The sequence below is a fragment of the Hemiscyllium ocellatum genome, chromosome 34 (assembly GCF_020745735.1).
Source record: "Hemiscyllium ocellatum isolate sHemOce1 chromosome 34, sHemOce1.pat.X.cur, whole genome shotgun sequence".
Lineage (NCBI taxonomy): Eukaryota > Metazoa > Chordata > Chondrichthyes > Orectolobiformes > Hemiscylliidae > Hemiscyllium > Hemiscyllium ocellatum.
This window is the reverse complement of record NC_083434.1, coordinates 38992596-39006196: the sequence shown is the minus strand read 5'-3', so window position 1 is coordinate 39006196 and position 13601 is coordinate 38992596. Positions and strand designations below refer to the sequence as shown.

Here is a 13601-nt window from a genome sequence, read left to right as displayed (position 1 = left end):
TTGTCCTGGGGGGGGGGGGGGGGTTTCTGCACTGTCCTGGGGTGGGGGGGGGGGGGTGGTTTCTGCACTGTCCTGGGGGGGTTTCTGCACTGTCCGGGGGGGGGATTCTGCACTGTTCGGGGGATTCTGCAGTATCCGGAGGGTTTCTGCACTATCTGAGGGGCTGCTTTCCTGATGAGATATTGCTGTGATGTTCTGTCTGCCCTCTTGAAAACTTCCAGCCTTCTGAAACTGCTCGATAATGACAGTCCCCTCTTCCTGCCTTGATCCCTTTAGCCCTGAGAACTGTATTTAACTCCTTCCTGAAAGCATTTCCCCTCCAACTGGTCTCTGTGGTAAGATTTCCGAAGACTCGCCACACTCTCTGGTTGGAGACATTTTTCCCCATCCCACTCTTAAATGGCTTACCCAATATGCGTTTCCATCTTTTGGGCCAGTTTAAAGATCCCATGGATATCTCTGTGAATTGTCCTGGCCAGTATTCCTCCTGTAACCAACATCATTAAACACTTACTGGGTTGTTGGCAGAATGCTGTTAGTGGGATCCTACTGTGCCACACTTTTGCATGTCCTAATTATGCCAATGATGACAGTTCAATAGTATTTTGTTGGTTATGGAGGAGTTTGAGATGCTGTGAAAGGCGCTACAGGAATGCAATTCTTTCTTTGTGGTTACAGTTCTTCCAATCTTACTCTCTTTCTTTCTTTTTCGACTCTCCTCACCCTTTGGTATTGGGGTAGGGACTAAACCACAATCTATCGCTCTCTGACTGAGTAATGATCTGTTTCTCAGTCTCTCGTGACACTGTGCAGCTGGGTTGTAGGAAATGGGTGTTGCTGCCCTCCTGGTGAAGTGGCACTTTTACCAACCTATTTTCCCACTCTCCCTGTACTCCGGCAATCACTGAACAACTCAGTGAACCTGTATCTATGTAACTGCTTTGGCTGAGCCAGTTCTCAGTTAATTGTTATCGCTGCCTGTTCAGAGTTTGCAGTTGTACACTTTTTTGTTGGCATTTTACCCTGTTGCCACAGCAACGTGAATTAGTTTTTCTGTAATGTTTCTGTGCTTGCTTTCCTCCTGGCAGCTTCTTATTGCGTGCATGTGTATGTGTACGTGTATGTGTGTGTGTGCACACATGTGTCTGTGTGTGTGCGTGCACATGTGTCCATAGTATTGTCAGACTGTCAGAGTTAGGGTTTGTCTTTGACTAGACTGGGAGCTGCTCTCTGACGGGACGTGTGATCTACTTAGAACATGGTCAGTCCATGATAATGTGTCAGCACCTGGACGTGACGAGAGGTTTATGTTTTGCACCAGTGAACACAAACGACAAACTTTGATTTGCAATTTGCAGTTTTCTTCCTGCTTTCTGTTCTCCCCGACGCAGTTGACAGGTGCTGAGTATGATGTGGGGGAGGGTGCGGGGGTGGGAGAACAGTGAGTGCAGCTGAGAGTGAGAGAATGTGAATTAATGGGCCCAGATCAGTCTCCTCTCTCAGTAAAAAAATCAATATCACTGTATCAACAGAGGCAATTGTTTGGAGTTGATTCTCTAACTTGGGGCTCGTCCTCTGCACCACCCAGTCTCCATTAAGCATGACTGATTGGGAGATGGGAATGATTCACATCTCACAATGAATAGCTCTTTTGTGCCGGGAGACAAGACTCTGTAGCTTTGGAGCCCTGCCAACTATTTAATATGGTGGTTCCCCTCCCACTCTGTGTGTCAGTCAGGATCTCCTACCTCCTGATCCTAGGCCTGGAATTCCTGTCAGAAACACCAGGAAAAAAGGAGGGGAAGTGACATGAGGAGAGTGTGCCTCTGTTCCTTGATGGTGCCTCACAGCGGCAGGGACCCGGGTTCGATTTCTGCCTCGGGCGACTGTGTGGACTTTGCACATTCTCCTCGTGTCAGCGTGGGTTTCCTTCGGGTGCTCCAGTTTCCTCCCACAGTCCAAAGATGTGCAGGTTAGGGCAGACTGGTCATGCTAAATTGCCCATCGTGTTCATGGATGTGTAAGTTAGGTGCGTTAGTCAGGGGTAAACGTAGGATAGAGGGGGAATGGATCTGGGTGGGTTACTCTTCGGAGGGTCGGTGTGGACTTATAGAACATAGAAAAATACAGTGCAGTACAGGCCCTTTGGCCCTCGATGTTGTGCCGATCCAAGCCCACCTAACCTACACTAGCCCACTATCCTCCATATGCCTATCCAATGCCTGTTTAAATGCCCATAAAGAGGGAGAGGCCACCACTGCTACCGGCAGGGCATTCCATGAACTCACGACTCGCTGAGTAAAGAATCTACCCCTAACATCTGTCCTATACCAACCACCCCTTAATTTAAAGCTATGCCCCCTCGTAATAGCTGACTCCATACGTGGAAAAAGGTTCTCATGGTCAACCCTATCTAAACCCCTAATCATCTTGTACACCTCTATCAAGTCACCCCTAAACCTTTTTTTCTCCAATGAAAACAGCCCCAAGTGCCTCAGCCTTTCCTCATAGGATCTTCCTACCATACCAGGCAACATCCTGGTAAACCTCCTCTGCACCCGTTCCAGTGCCTCCACATCCTTCCTATAGTATGGCGACCAAAACTGCACACAATACTCCAGATGCGGCCGCACTAGAGTCTTATACAACTGTAACATGACCTCAGGACTCCGGAACTCAATTCCTCTACCAATAAAAGCCAGTACGCCATATGCCTTCTTCACAGCACTATTTACCTGGGACTTGTTGGGCAGAAGGGCCTGTTTCCACACTGTAGAGATACTATGATTCTTTCTTCGGTCATGACATGGATCTCTGGTGGAGAACGTTCCACCTAGGCCTTCCAGTTGCTCAGAGGGTCCATGTGCGTCAAGCAGGTACGGGCTTGGGAAGTCAGAGTTCCTGCGTGTGGAACTCTGGGGCGACAATGAGAATCAGATGGAACCTAGCCCATCGAGATTCCAGCACCGGAAAACGGTCTCCGAATGAGAGGCAAGCCATTTCTGAGAATTTAGAATTTTCCAAATAAAAACTGAAATAAAACTGCAGATGTTGTAAATCTGAAACAAAAATAGAAATTGCCGGAAAAGGTCAGGCAGCATCTGTGGAGAGAAAGGTTTCTGGTTGAGCAACCTTTCCTCAGAACTTTAGAATTTCTAATCCTGTGAGCTCAACCGGCCAAAGTGAGATTTGAACCCAGGTCCCCAGAACATTAGCTAAGTTTCTGGATTAATAGTTCAATGCTAATACTACTAGATCATTGCCTCCCCATCATGAGACCATTGCCTCAAATAAACACAAGAACCAGGATTCTGCTCTTAACAAAGTTGACTATTTATTACAAGTGATTAGATCCTAGCTACAGGTAAACAATTATGAACCGTTGGAATGTAGTTAACTGCTAGTTAAAACTTTAATTCCTTTTTACACAAACACACAAGGCGGGTGTTATGAATAGAGGGAAAGAATGGGAACTCAGTTGAATGGTTCTTCTTCACCTGGCTTGTTGGGATGGTTTTAGTGTTGATCCGAACACTGCTTATTGAACTTCCTTCTCTGGATGTTTTCACTGGAGAAAGCACAGGCTGACTGATTCTAAAAGCAATGATCCAGGATAAAAAAACCACTGAATTAAGGTGATTGACAACAGAAACAATGGCAAAATAAAACAAAAAGCTTAATTTACAGCAGCCCGTGGTTAGGATTGGAGTGCATTCCCCGAGAGTATGATGGTGGCAGATTCTGTTGTGACTTTCCAGTCGGAGTCGGGATAATTATCGGGAGGGGAATTTGCAGGGGTACAGAGAGAAGGCAGGGAACTGGCCAGAGGTGAAGCCAGAATGTCACAACAGGCCAAATGGCCGCCAGCTGCGCTGTGACTATTCTGAATATGAAGGTGTGTTTAAAATGCTGATTGGTTTCAATACTATTTGCAACTCTCCTGACCTTTACCTTAAACTGAATAGGATTGTGAATTTAATTTCTCTGCTCGAAGGATAATACAAACTGCATTCATTTTGTTTAAAGCATTATAATTCATCCATCGTAACATGGAAAGGCAGATTATTAATTATCTCGATTACTTTAGTTGATCTTACAAGCTGGATTCTGTGAGGTTGCTTTCTCTTGTAGAGAAAACTAGAACTGGCGGGATGCAGGGTGATGGGGGAACAGTGTTTAAAAATGAGAGACCTTCCTTTTTAAGATTGAAACATTTTTTCACTCCAGGGTCATTGGACTTGGTATCCCCTTTTCCCAGCGGAGGCTGGGTCAGTGAATGTATTCAAGGCTGTGCTTGACAGATGTTTGATGAATAGTTCAGGGAGCTGAATGTTATGTGGGAGGGCTTTTTTTGTGGAGTGAGGGGTGGTGGGACAGCAGACAGAAAAGTCAAGATCCCAGCTAGATCAATCGTGTTCTCTTTGACATGAGGAGAAGTCTGAACACTCTTCTCTTGCTCCCAAAGGCTGGTGTTAATAATTCACTGGATTAAAGAACCACACATCTTTAAATTAATCTGATAGGTTCCGATAACCCATCATGATTTGGAACCTAAGGGTAGGAACCTCCTGGATTTACCATTTTCAAAGCCAGGACAACTTGACAAAGCTATGCCCTTTGCTGAAATGAGGTAGTTTTTTGTTTTAATCAAGCTGTACATGTGTGACTCGAGTCTGGGGCCCCTGGCCATGAGATAGGGACACTACCACCGTGTCACCAGATTAATCATCCCCAGCCAGTCTTCTCTCTAATTGTGAGGAATATAGATTGCAAAGAAGAAAACACAATGAATGTAAAACACCTTGCTGAGTGTGAGTAAAATGCAGCTGCATTTGTAGATGAAAGTCCATTGCCTTTGTTCTCTTCGGGATAGAGTGCTGTCCTGATCATGATTTGGAGATGCTGGTTTTGGACTAGGGTGGACAAAGTTAAAAATCACTCAACACACTATTATAGTCCAACAGGTTTATTTGGAAGCACTAACTTTCTGCAAAAGTGCTTGCAGAATTACATTTTGCTTTGCTCAAAAACTGCCTGAATCCATGTAAGATTCCATAAATCTATTTTTTAGATTGGATCAATCTGACCATTGTGGCACAGTCTAACACAGGGCACCTCACACCTTCAATGCATTATCTGGGCCGACATGACACCTATTGTTAAAGTGCACTTGAGAATTTACTATTAAAAATGTTTTGCAATTTACATATGAAAGAACTGAAGCCAACTTGGTATTCTAAAAGATGAGAGACTTAACAAACAATCCAGGTCTTTTTAAATATATGATTTCAGTTACATCACACTGTAAGCTTGTGCTATAAGTTATGTGTCTCACAATCTTATTCTCCACAACCACCTGATGAAGGAGCAACGCTCTGAAAGCTAGTGCTTCCAAGTTCACCTGTTGGACAATAACCAGGTATTATTTTAACTTTGCCCTGATCATGACTGACCACCTCCATCAACACCATTTCTCCTCACTATCGTGAAATCTCTTGATGTCTTTCGTCTCTCGATCTCTGTCTTGAACATACTGACTGAGTTTCAGCACCCTCTGGGATAGAGAATTGTGTAGATTCACCACCCTCGGAGTGAAAGAATTTCTCCTCATCTCAGTCCCCTTTTTTATTCTAAAACTGTGCTCCCATTAGCAGACACAACTTGTCCGTTTCTGTACTGTTGAGCCCTATAAGAATTTTAATAGTGACTGTGCTTAGTTAGTCTGTTGAAAATGTGAACACTGTTTCTATCTTCAAACTTAAAAAGGGAAGGTATATGTGTTGGAACGTGTAGCACTGTAATGTAAAAATCTTTGTAATGAATCACTCCCCAAAATCTCTTAAAAATGTATTGAAAGGTGTCGGAAATGAGAGTGAGAGAGAGAGGCAGAATTTGGAACAGCGACAATTCTGTATTTGCTGACAATCATGACTGTCTTTCGGTTTGTAACACCCTGTTCGGTTCAATTTGTTAGCTTAAAACATTTTCTCCCCAAATTGAGCAATTGGTATTCTTTGGAAAGTGAAGTCTTAAAACAGAAAAGCAAATAGTTAACTTTGAAATAGAAGATAGATGCCAGTCTTTAATAACATTGATAAAGCATGTGTATTTACATGTGGAAGTACTGGAAAATGTTCAAATAAATAAATTCTTCCCCTGTTCCCAGAAAGATATCGACATACTTTCAAATCAGAACTTGCTCAGGCTTTCCTCTTTATTAAAGAGAGAAGATAATGTTGGGCATACCTCAAGTCTTCGTTCAATGTTACGGTACTACTGTATTTTCAGTTCATTACTTGTTTTCCCATAATGTTCAGCTTTTATTTTTGGGCTCCTCTTATTATTTTTGTCTACTCATGGGCCTGGCTGGCTGGGCCACTGTTGATTGTCCATCCCTGATTGTCCTCTAGAAGAAGGGCTCATGCCCGAAACGTCGATTCTCCTGCTCCTTGGATGCTGCCTGACTTGCTGCGCTTTTCCAGCAACACATTTTCAGCTCTGACCTCTAGAAGGCGGTGGCTGTCCATCTCCTGCAGTCCGTGGGTTGTAGGGGCCCCCATACTGCTATGAGAAAGAGGGTTCTAGGATGTTGACTCAGCAAATCTGAAGGAGTGGCCAATATATTTCCATTGGGGAACTTGCAGGGGGTGGTGTTCCCCTATATCTGCTGCCCTTGTCCTTCTAGGTGGAAGAGGTCACAGGTTTGGAAGATGCTGTCAAGACATTTGTGAATGAGCACCTCAGTGTGTGTATTGAGGGATGTGTTGAAGTGTAAGCGAATGCCTAGGGAGTTAATTCAAAGCACTCGACTGTAAGAAACAGTCCCTGCAAGTTTCCAGCCAGGAAGAAATTTCCAAACTTTAAACCACTAGAAACCATGAAGAAAATTTCCCCTTTAAGTCTGACATATTGAATTGCAAGTCAGAACAGTCATGTGTGACCACAATCCACAGCAGAACTATCCTCATTCTACATGTTTATTCTTGACTGGTTCTGATGCAACATTACACTCTAACAAACAGATCACTGGCCAACTTTGCTTGCAGCTTCAGTGTTAGATTCCAGTTTAGTTAGTTTATAGAAGCTACAGTTCCTTTTCTGAGCTCCAGTACAAGAGCAAAGCTAAAGAATTATGGTGCAAGAGATGCTTCCAAGTCAGATAATTCTGGGTGCCCATATTTAAGTACTCTCTATAATTATAAAGTGAGTTCATCATTTGACAGAGGGTAAGGATAATGAGCAGGTTTTCTTAATTGGCAGAATATGACTGACTGGTGGTGTGCCGCAAGGATTAATGATTCGGCCTTGACTATTCACAGCATTTATTAACAGTTTAGCTGAAGGGATAGGAAGCTACATATCCAAATTTGCTGACAAGCCAAAAATATTTGTCATTGTAATATTATACTTGCATTTCTGAACTTACAAAGAGATTTTAATAGGTTAAGTGAATGGACAAACTATGGCAAATGAATTGCAATGAGGACGAATGAAAGGTCACAAAGATCCTAAAGGACAGCGCTGGTTACTAAATATTACAAACTGTGGCAGTTCAAACAGACTGGGAAGGGGTGCCTCTCTACAGAGGATGTCAGACCTGCTGAGATTCTCCAGCACTTTCTGTATTCCATCTATTTTTGAAGACTGAGGTGTGATTTATTTGACAGTTTTGCAATGATAAGGGTAGAACAGAGAGAGTAGTTTGGGAGGCATTGTTTCTGCTCATTGGAAAGTCTAAGGGACACCATCAAAATTAGAATTGTTGTTCACAGGAATGAAGGTTTTGACCTAGACAGGGTGGTAGATGGTCAGAGGTCTTCCTGCCAGCAGCAGTTGATCATAACATAAAATGCAGGAGCTGAAGTAGGCCATTTGGCCCATTGAGTTTGCTCCGTCATTCATTGAGATCATGGTTGATCTAATAATCTTCAACTCTACTTTTCTGCCATTTCCCCATAACCCTTGATTCCCTTCCTCACTAGAAATACATCTCAGGGCTGAACATACTTAATGACCCCAGTCTCAACAGCCCTTAAGGATGAAGAATTCCACAGAAATTCTTCCTCATCTGTCAGAGACTGAGGGGTGACCTTATAGAGGCGCTTAAAATCATGAGAGTTATGGATAGGATAAATAGACAAAGTCTTTTCTCTGGGGTGGGACGTTCCAAAACTAGAGGGCATATGTTTAGGGTGAGGGGAGAGAAATATATAAAAGAGACCTAAGGGGCAACTTTATCACGCAGAGGGTGGTACGTGTATGGAATGAGCTGCCAGAGGAAGTGGTGGAGGCTGGTACAATTGCAACATTTAAAAGGCATCTGGATGGGTATATGAATAGGAAGGGTTTGGAGGGATATGGGCCGGGTGCTGGCAGGTGGGACTAGATTGGGTTGGGATATCTGGTCGGCATGGACAAGTTGGACCGAAGGGTCTGTTTCCATGCTGTACATCTCTATGACTCTGAGTCTGTCTTAAATGGGTGACTCCTTACTTTGAGATTATGTCGTCTGGTCTAAAACACTCCCACAAGGGGAAGAAACCTTTCTGAATCTACACTGCCACGTCTCATAACCCTGTCAAGGCCACTGATGTTGGATCAATTATTTATTAAAACTCAAACTAGTTCATAAGAGTTTTGTCAAAGGGAGTAAACAAGATAGGACAAAGTGAAGTATGTGAGATTATGCTGATCAACTATGATCTCCATGAAAAGGAGAGTGAGCTGAAAAGTCTAAGCTTCCACTCCCTGCACCACCGATGCTCAGTAACAGCAGTGTGTACTATCTACAAGATGCATTGCAGAAATCCACCAAGACTGCCTAGACAGCACCTTCCAAGCCCATGTCCATCACCAACTAGAATGACAAGGACAGCACATAGAAGGGAACACCACCACCTTCAAGCTCCCCTCTAAGCCACGCATTACTCTGACTTGGAAATATATCTCCATTCCTTCAGTGTCATTGTGTCAAAATCCTGGAATTTCCTCCCTAAGGGCATTGTGGGTCAGCCTACAGCACGTGGACGACAGAAGTTCAAGAAGGCAGCTCCCCACCACTTTCTCAAGGGGCAATTAGGGACCAGCAATTCCCAGGCCCCAGAAACAAACTTTTTTTTAAAATCACCTCTGGTTCCTACACCAGGACAAATTGTGTCTCCTTCTAATTGTCAAAGAGACCTGAACAGCTATGTCAAATAATTTCTATTTTCTTCCGGCTGAGTTTTTCAAAAATCCGTTACCATGGTTACTCAGCAACAGAGAGGTTGAGAAAGATAACAATCAAGGTCAATTAAAAGTGCTTCAGTGCTGCACCACCCACAGGGTTGAAATTAACTACTTGATTTTACCATTCTAATATGACACTTTTGTTTCATCATTTAAATATAATTTCCTCATGTTGATGAAGAATGAAGTAAATCTTTGACCTGCTCCAGGCCTTGGTGTCTGCAATTTAAACAATATGTAAGCTTTTCCCACTCTAACTATTTGTGGTTTTATTTCAACTTGGGCACTGGAAATTGAAGGGACATTTTCAAGGGTAGCACAATGGGTATTGTCCCTGCCTCTGAGCTAAAAGCCCACTCCTAGACTTGGTGGCCCAACTGGTCTTGCATCCACCTGCATCTCCTCCTTACACCTATCAACAGCAGGAAGTTGAGAATGGGAGAAATTTCTGATCAGCCATGTGATGAAAAGAATGTTCAATCCTTGATCATCGCTTCCAATCAACTAGTTGCAGTCTTGCTGAGATGTGTTGTTGCACATCCAGGAGTTTGAGGTCAAGGAGAAGGCAAGGTCAGGAACTATCTTCAGTTTTAATAGATCGCACTATTTATTGCATATAAGAAATGGAAATACTACAACACACAATATTCAGGGATATATCAGGCTCTAAAGTTAGTTATATTATGGAAAGACTATTCCATAGACTCTGCCACCTATTGCTAACTGATGTCCTCCACATGGTTGTGTTTTTAATATCCACCTGGCTTAGACTTAAGACTTCTGCTAGCCCTCTTCCTTAGCTCCATCCATACTGTACTAGTTATGCCCATTGAGGAGCAGTTCCTCAGATATCATCGCACATTTGCTCCAGGGTCCTAAACCATTACACAACAGTTGCCACGGCCACTGTAATTGCCCTGTGAACCATGACACAGTGCCTTTAAAAAGAAATGAGACACTTATTACAGTTTGTAATCTGTTCCAATAATTACCTTTTATTTTATTGAAATGCTTCCTATCTCAATGGTACCTCAGTCCTTACAAGGGCAAGGTATATGCCTCTTTAATATTCTGGGCTTGATGAGATGGGATCTGAGAAAGACCATTGTATCAATGAGGCAGAAAACTCAGAAAGGGATCATGCTGTAAGGTTGACTGAAATAGGTGTTGATGGGAAGGGTGAGGGCAGTAACAAATTAAAAATACTATACATGAATGCACGGAGCATTAAAAATAAGATGGATGAGCATGAGGCTCTTTTGGAAATTGGCAGATACGATATTGTGGGGATAACTGAAACATGGCTTCAAGTGGACAGGGCCTGGGAAATGAATATTCAAGGCTTCACGTGCTATCTTAAGGACAGACTGACGGGCAGAGGGAGTGGGGGTGGCCCTGTTGGTGAAGGATGATATTCAGTCCCTTGCACGGGGGGACCTAGAATCAGGGGATGTAGAGTCAGTGTGGATAGAGCTGAGAAATACTAAGGGTAAAAAGACCCTCTTGGGAGTTATCTACAGGCCCCCAAACAGTAGTCTGGATGTCGGATGTAAGTTGAATCAGGAGCTGAAATTGGCCTGTTGCAAAGAGTTGTTATGGGGGATTTCAACATGTAGGTAGACTGGGAGAATCAGGATGGTATTGGACCTCAAGAAAGAGACTTTGTGGAATGCCTCAGAGGTGGATTCTTAGAACAGCTGGTGCTGGAGTCGACCAGGGAGAAGGCAATTCTGGATCTGGTAATGTGCAACAAACCAGAATTGGTCAGTGACCTCGAAGTGAAGGAGCCATTGGGAAGTAGTGACCATAATACAATAAGCTTCAATCTGCAATGTGAGAGGGAGAGGGTACAATCGGAAGTGACAATATTTCTGTTGAATAAAGGGAACTATGGAGCTATGAGGGAGGAGCTGGCCAAAGTTCAGTGGTGCAATACCTTAGCAGGGATGACAGTGGAGTAACAATGGCAGATATTTCTGTGTATAATGCAGAAGTTGCAGGATCAATTCATTCCAAAAAGGAAGAAAGATCGTAGGAGGAGGCATGGGTGGCCGTGGCTGACCAGGGAAGTTAAGAAACATATAAAGTTAAAAGAAAAAAAGTATAACATAGCAAAGATAAGTGGGAAAAAGGAGGACTGGGAAGCTTTTAAAGAACAACAGAGGATTACTAAGAAGGAAATACGCAGAGAAAAAAATGAGGTACGAAGGTAAACTGGCCAATAATATAAAGAAGGGTAGTAAAAGTTATTTTAGGTATGTGAAAGGCAAAAAAATGGTTAAGACTAAAATTGGGCCCTTGAAGACAGAAACAGGGGGATATGTTACGGGGAACAAAGAAATGGCAGAAGAATTGATCTGTGTACACTGGGGAAGACACAAGCAATCTCCCTGAGGTAACAGTGGCTGAAGGACCTGAACTTAAGGGAATTTATATTTGCCAGGAATTGACGTTGGAGAGACTGTTAGGTCTGAAGGTTGATAAGTCCCCGGGGCCTGATGGTCTACATCCCAGAGTACTGAAGGAGGTGGCTCGAGAAATCGTGGATGCGTTGGAGATTATTTTCCAGAGTTCGATAGATTCGGGATCAGTTCCTGCGGATTGGAGGGTGGCTAATGTTGTACCACTTTTTAAGAAAGTTGGGAGAGAGAAAGCAGGAAATTATAGACCAGTTAGTCTGACCTCAGTGGTGGGAAAGATGCTGGAGTCTATTATAAAGGATGAAATTACGACACATCTGGATAGTAGTAACAGGATAGGTCAGAGGCAGCATGGATTTATGAAGGGGAAATCCTGCTTGACTAATCTTCTGGAATTTTTGAGGATGTAACTCTGAAGATGGACGAGGGAGATCCAGTAGATGTAGTGTACCTGGACTTTCAGAAAGCTTTTGATAAAGTCCCACATAGGAGGTTAGTGAGCAAAATTAGGGCGCCTGGTATTGGGGGCAAAGTACTAACTTGGATTGAAAGTTGGTTGGCTGATAGGAAACAAAGAGTAGTGATAAACGGCTCCATTTTGGAATGGCAGTGGGGTACCGCAGGGATCAGTACTGGGACCGCAGCTTTTTACAATATATGTTAATAATATAGAAGATGGTATTAGCAATAACATTAGCAAATTTGCTGATGATACTAAGCTGGGTGGCAGGGTGAAATGTGATGATGTTAAGAGATTACAGGGTGACCTGGACAAGTTAGGTGAGTGGTCAGATGCATGGCAGATGCAGTTTAATGTGGATAAATGTATGGTTATCCACTTTGGTGGCAAGAACAGGAAGGCAGATTACTACCTAAATGGAATCAATTTAGGTAAAGGGGCAGTACAGAGACATCTGGTGTTCTTGTACACCAGTCAATGAAGGTAAGCATGCAGGTACAGCAGGTAGTGAAGAAGGCTAATAGCATGCTGGCCTTCATAACAAGAGGGATTGAGTATTGAAGCAAAGAGGTTCTTCTGCAGCTGTACAGGGCCCTGGTGAGACCACACCTGGAGTACTGTGTGCAGTTTTGGTCTCCAAATTTGAGGAAAGACATTCTGGCTATTGAGGGAGTGCAGCATAGGTTCACGAGGTCAATTCCTGGAATGGCGGGACTACCTTACACTGAAAGCCTGGAGCGACTGGGCTTGTATACCCTTGAGTTTAGAAGACTGAGAGAGGATCTGATTGAGACATATAAGATTATTTAAGGATTGGACACGCTGGAGGCAGGAAACATGTTTCAGCTGATGGGTGAGTGCTGAACCAGAGGACACAGCTTAAAAATATGGGGTAGACCATTTAGGACAGAGATGAGGAGAAACTTCTTCACCCAGAGAGTGGTGGCTGTGTGGAATGCTGTGTCCCAGAGTGGAGGCCCAGTCTCTGGATTCATTTAAGAAAGAGTTGGATAGAGCTCTCAAGGATTGTGGAATCAAGGGTTATGGAGTTAAGGCAGGAACAGGATACTGATTGAGGATGATCAGCCATGATCATATGGAATGGTGGTGCAGGCTCGAAGGGCAGAATGGCCTACTCCTGCACCTATTGTGTACTGAGATTACCTCCGTTTCAACGGTCTGCTTGCAATAACTAATGTGATTCAATACCTTATTGTCAAGCGTTCTTCAGTTGGAAGACGATGACGTTGCAGGTTGAGGAGGCAGGATTTCTGTTATTTACACCTGGATGAGTTCATCTGAATTCCATTAAGGGGTGTCTATTGAACTCCTGCTGGATCTCCAGCAGGAATGCTGAACCATTCACATTGGCAGAAAGGTCAAGAAACAAAGGTCAGAGAGTAAAAGTGATGAATCAAGGAATTAAAGGCAATGTAAGGACATAACCATTCTTTTTCAGGCATGGAGTGACCAGATTCTGGATCGCATTGCCT

General features: G+C 43.5%; 1 protein-coding gene across 2 annotated transcripts in view; it reads left to right on the top strand.

Moving 5' to 3' along the window:
* Positions 1-13601, top strand: part of LOC132832244 (CUB domain-containing protein 1-like) — a 114256-nt gene that overhangs the window by 52983 nt on the left and 47672 nt on the right. The gene's annotated exons all lie outside the window — the stretch shown is intronic.